Below are 6,000 nucleotides of genomic sequence, written 5' to 3'. Positions count from 1 at the left end.
AAGACTGCAGAATTACATACTCTGTGATCAATAAATCTAAATTAATCACATATAGAGTGACCCTAATCTTTGCTGTGAAAGTATTTTACGTTTTCAAATTCAAATGAATCATTGAATAATCAGCATTAGTGACATTAACGTTCAAAAACTCTTATTATTTTCACTGGTCAAATAATGACCAAATATGACCTATGCTGAGGAGATAAATAAATAAATAAAGTGCTAATACTTTTGTGTAGGCTACTTCAATATATTAGCCTAATAAAAAAAATATTTCCTAAAGAATTGATCATTCATACATAATGACATACATAATGGCTACTGTTTTCTCCTACACAATATATAAATATATATTTGTATAGCCTATAAGTAAAATATATATATTTTTTAATATAAGTAAAAAGTATCGTATCGGTATCGGTATCGGCAATACTGACCCTATAAGTACTTGGTATCGGATCGATTCCAAATTTTACAGTATCGCCCACCACTAGTGTGTGTGTGTGTGTGCGTGTGTGCGTGTGTGCGTGTGTGCGTGTGTGCGTGTGTGCAGAGCTGCCAACTCTCACGCTTACGATTTTGCCTGTTTACACACGCACTCACGCCATACATCCATTTTCTCACGCAAAACAAAATCTGATCTTGGGCTGAGACTCGTTCGTTCCTTTTAAAACTCCCCAACGGCGCCACTGTGGGCTAACCCTATTCATTGCAGGCCTAGACATCCAAGTTTGCGACAGAAGAAGGAGACACCCGCAGGAGAAAATCGCAGACTAGGTTTGTTGACAATGTCACAAATCATAGGCCTATCGTTAATTAAGAACTCAGTCTCTTAAACTTAACACCTTGAAAGAAATCAGTTTGTGTGGATGAACTTGATTCCCTAGCTTACATGTTAACTTTAGACTAACTTGTTGCACTTTTGTTGCACTGTTTTGTTTGCTGGAATGTGTGGATAAATAACTTCTGGAGAGAGCTAAATCATAGTGCTCACTAAAATCACGAAGGAAAATTGCAAGACACTCTCTTATATGATCCCTGAAAGATTTTCTTCGACTTGTTAGTGTTTTGAACATGTATTTTATATAATGACACAGAAAGCAAAATTAATTGCATCCACATATCCTTGTCATGCAACTTTTATTTCACTTGCGTAAAACCATGAGATAGAAAGCTACCTCACGTATTTCTTAAAGCGACAGGCACTCAATTACACACACCATAATGCACACTTAGACCTAAGCCTACACACCATTTAAAAATAGGCCTATGAGTAAGTGTATTAGTCTTGAAATCAGTAGGCTACACAAATGACTAAACATTTTTAGCTACTAATAATTATGCAGATTGTAAAATACTAAACATTATCAACAAAATATGTACAGTTATATGAATTCTAAAATATATGATATAGAAACATGAGTATCATTTTCTGTGTGTGTGGAGGGTCGAGCATAATCTTAGATGGCCACTGGTGTGAATGATCACACAATATTCAATTTTAGGTTACTGATGATTAAATCACCAAATAGGCCTACACTAAAATAGTTTTTAAAAAAGCATCGAAAAAGTATCGAAATCACAATTCTTGACTTAGTATCGGGATCGAAACAATAATTTTGGTATTGTGACTGGTGCGGGACAAACTTTTGGTCACCCCCCGACAGAATCTCACTCCAAGGTTTTTTTTAAAAGTTGGCAGCTTTGGTGTGTGTGTGTGTGTGTGTGTGTGTGTGTGTGTGTGTGTGTGTGTGTATGTGTGTGTGTGTAGGGGGGGGGGGGGGGGGGGGGGCGGAATTTTGCTACTAAGAGAGGATACTCCAACAATCCTTTGCTGCTTGTAGTGCTTTTGCCCACATTGCTGTAGACTAAGCTATTATATTATTGATGCACACTCTCATTTGGTTCTCGCCTTCTACAAGGCCTGCATCTCTGAAATCACAGGAGAACTAGGCCAGAGCCGAGTACACCACAATGAGAAATGAAACTTTTAAAACGCATGCTTTTTATGGGACATCTTAACATCTTGGATCTTAGATTTCATAATGAGTTTGGCTATCTATAAAACATTTGTAGTCTATCTACAACAATGCTACTACTAGGCCTGCTTCTCTGCTGTGATTATAGCCTACCACCCTTTGCTTCAGGTAAATACGGGTGAAAAACATGCTAATTCTATTGATGTATTAATTAATCAATGGAAGACTGCAAAGGATTTTGTGATTGAGGTCACTCAACCAATCACTCAGTCTTTCTCCCTCTCTCCAGTAATAGCCATCCTGTTCCTTTTATGCAATTTGCACTCAGATTAGTTCATATATCAGTGTATGTGTGCCGTCCCTTTAGATGGTAGGCTATAGACATAACGATAACCACTATCGGGGGCTATCATTTTACAGCTGGCTGGGTCTAATAGTTAGGATATGGCCCTTGTCATATTGAATGTGCTCCAGGTGGTATTTCTTCTGGAATACAGTATACTACTTAAACCAATGTCTGTCTAATATTTATATATATATACTCTAAAATTCTGACACGATTGTGGACCAATCAGAGAATTTCCTTAGAGACAGGATCCAGTCTATCAGTTATTTTTTGTGTGTGTGTGTGAAGCACTCAATGCATTCTTCCTGGGGCTAAGTTATGCCGAAGATAGCAACATTGCTTAAAGTGACTTTAAAATGACTTTCAGAATTTTCATCAGTTTGATTGGCTATTAAGAAGTGATGAAGGAGGACCACTCATAGATTAACATGGTAGCAATAAGGACCATCAGAACAGACTTCGGCTCTGCATCAGTCTCTGTGTGAACTTTTACCAAAGTGGGATTTCCTCGGCACAGAAAATTAAGCGGTAATGCAGCAGAATGTCTGTGGTGGTGAATAGGATTACCCCTGCTATTTCTCCACAGCAATGCCTTATATATAAACTCTCTCTCCCTCTTGCTCTCTCTCTCTCTCCCTCCCTCCCTCTCTCTCCCTCCCTCTCTCTCTTTCTCTCTCTTTCTCTCTCTCTCTCTCCTGGAGCTCTGCAGTAGTAATGTGTGAAATAGAAGAGTGGAGATGAGGCACTGTATCCTCCTGCCTGCCTACGGTACGTTGTGGGCAGCTGTTGTGTAACTAAGAGCCTGATCCTCCCACAGGCAAGATGAGGGGGCTCACATCTTATCTCTCATGTCCTCACCAACAGGATTTTCCCATCACATCAACAGCAGCTCTGCATGCTTTGGGAAAGTGGACGGACGGCTCAAGCAGAAATGTATTTATCTGAAAATCTAAACTAGAAAAAGACATGCTCACTGTCTGTGTGTGTTGCAGGCAGGGGCAAAACTTTGAGTTGTGTGTGTGTGTGTGTGTGTGGGGGGGGGGGTACTACATCCCTACTTTGAGCCCCCTACTACATCCCCCTCATCATGCAATAGTTTCATTCATCATGGCATGATTTGCATATTTTACGCCTATGGTTGCAAGTAGTCCAGCCGATCATGCTATAGCACAGTGAACCAGCTCATTGCATCTGACAAATGCCATACCTGTAACTTAGCATATAGCATTGCATTTCATTCACGGTGTAGTGTAGTTGTCATAGCAATACTGTGTTCATTTTTTTCCCCACATCTTAAAATGGCCTTACTATTTGTGGACACACTAAAGCAATTATACAGCTATGGGGAGATGAGCAGGGGCTGTTGATGTTCGAGTAGAGCATCTTGTTCTACATGAGCTGCTCTGCTTTGATCAGGGAGGGGGAGGTGAGCCATATCCATATGTGTGTGTGTGTGTGTGTGTGTGTGTGTCTATGTTGGCGTCTGTATCTGTGTGTATGTTCATGCATGCGGGGGGTGATTTTAATGCCTCCATATCACAGCAGGGTTCATGCGGGGACTAGACGCTGGGGTTAATGGATGACTGCCTGGTCAGCTCAATGTTTATGTGGGCTGAGGCTGGTACCATGTGACCCTGTGTGCTGTGCACGGATACCTCGGTGCAGTGGGGTAATGGGTCATGGGTCGTGGCCAGAGTCCAACTGCTTTCCTGATGATTTTAATGGCCCGCGGCGCTGTCAGGCAACAATGACATGTTGGCAATTCTGTCAAGCTGAAATATCTTAAAATGTTACCCACCTTTATTATTGTTGCTATTATTATTATTATTATTATGATTATGATTATTATTATTATTTTAAAAAGAAGGCATTATAACAAGGACCTTGGTTATTGTGGTTTGAACTGAGAAAACAACCAAAGCATCAACAAAAAAATAAAAAATAAAAAGGAGTCTTGAATCTCCTACCAAATCCACAGACTTTAGGATAGAAGTATAACCATGATATCTCATGTATCTTACATCTTACCATATTCCGTGACTTGATCGTGTGGTTCTACAGAGACAAATCCTATGTTTTTCAGCGGATGGTTGCTTAGCTATAGAGAACCCCATCATAATGCCCGAGGTCCATCTGTTCTTGGACACATACTGTACTGTACACACACACAGAAAAAGAAAAAGAAAAAACATTTGGACATGAATGCTACCAACAGCCTGTGCCTATCTCATACACACATTAAGCGGATTCAACCAAACTGCACACACACTGAAAACACACACACACACACATGCTCAAAGAGCATGCACGCCGTGCACACAAACACACACACACACACACACACACATAAATAACCCCCTCCCCCATTGCACTTCACTCCATCTGTCAAGGCATGATTGCCTGATATTAAATCTAGAGGTCAGAAAGCCACCTTTTTTAACCAACATCTACCATGTTGCAACATGTCACAGTGCCCGAGGCTAGTACTAGCTACCGGTCCACCGAGGGAAAGTTACTGTAAATCTCTGATTCATCTGCCCTTGTCTGTAACATCTGTCAACCAACGGAAGCTGCCACCATGATGTCATCTGGTCTCCACTGATGTGATTGTTTCTGGTGGCGGGAGTAATTTTTAGCTCCGCTAATTTGATCAGCCTGCACTTACACCATAGCTTGATGTATCTGAGTAAATTTGCTTGACCAAACAGCCTTTAATACCTCACAGCAGTGTTGTGCATTCAGATAAATGAAGCCAATGCTATTGGCATTGGAGTTTTTTTGTTGGTTGGAAAAGCTGCTTACAATTTATGAGAATTCATTTGGGATGAAGCTATGTTCTAATTATACTTTACATTACTTATGGGTGAGTTACAGTGTTATTACTGGCCCATGAAATTTCCACGCTTGAACTTCTGTCAAATACTTTTTTTTTTTCATCTAGTATCAGGAAAATATCTGAGCCTGTGTTGTCATGGCCCTTCAGCTGTAGTAGCGGTAGCGGAGATGCAAGTGGTTATATATATAACACAGCAAATGGTGGTCTGTGCCGGCCTTTTCAGAAGAAGGAATGTAAGAATTCTGTGGAGAATCCAACAAGTAGAGCATTTCAGTGTAAACTACTATTATTGCACAGCTTCTATCAAATAAAAGGTTAACAGTTGGATCTGTGGCTGAGAATTTATTTTTCCATGAGTGTGATATAACGTTCACCTTTTCTTATCTTCCACCTTTGTAAGCTCTGACATTTAATGAAGGTCACTCTGTATTTTAACCCTCATGTTGTCCTCAAATCTTACCGACGTTCGTTGTCCTTGGGGTCAATTTGACCCCAGCTAAAAAAACTCTCAAAAAATGATTAAAATTATTTTTTTTACCCAGTTTTTTTTGTGGTAGGTACTTAACAAGAGTGTAATAACCACCATCAAAAGCCCTACAAAACAATCCCACCCCCCTACACCCCTTTATGAACCCTGGAACCCTGACTGGCAATATGGCCAATCCAGTGTCAACAGCCCAAAGGCTGACTTTTTGGACTTTTTCAGACCTGCCAAAATAACTTATATGTAATATGTATTTGTATATGCAATAATGATAATAACTACATGTTCTCATACTATTACAATAATAATATCCATAATTTGTCAAATATTCATTTTCATCATTTTTCATAAAAAT

The sequence above is a fragment of the Sardina pilchardus genome, chromosome 20, assembly GCF_963854185.1.
Source record: "Sardina pilchardus chromosome 20, fSarPil1.1, whole genome shotgun sequence".
NCBI lineage: Eukaryota > Metazoa > Chordata > Actinopteri > Clupeiformes > Clupeidae > Sardina > Sardina pilchardus.
Note: the sequence above shows the minus strand (reverse complement) of the source record.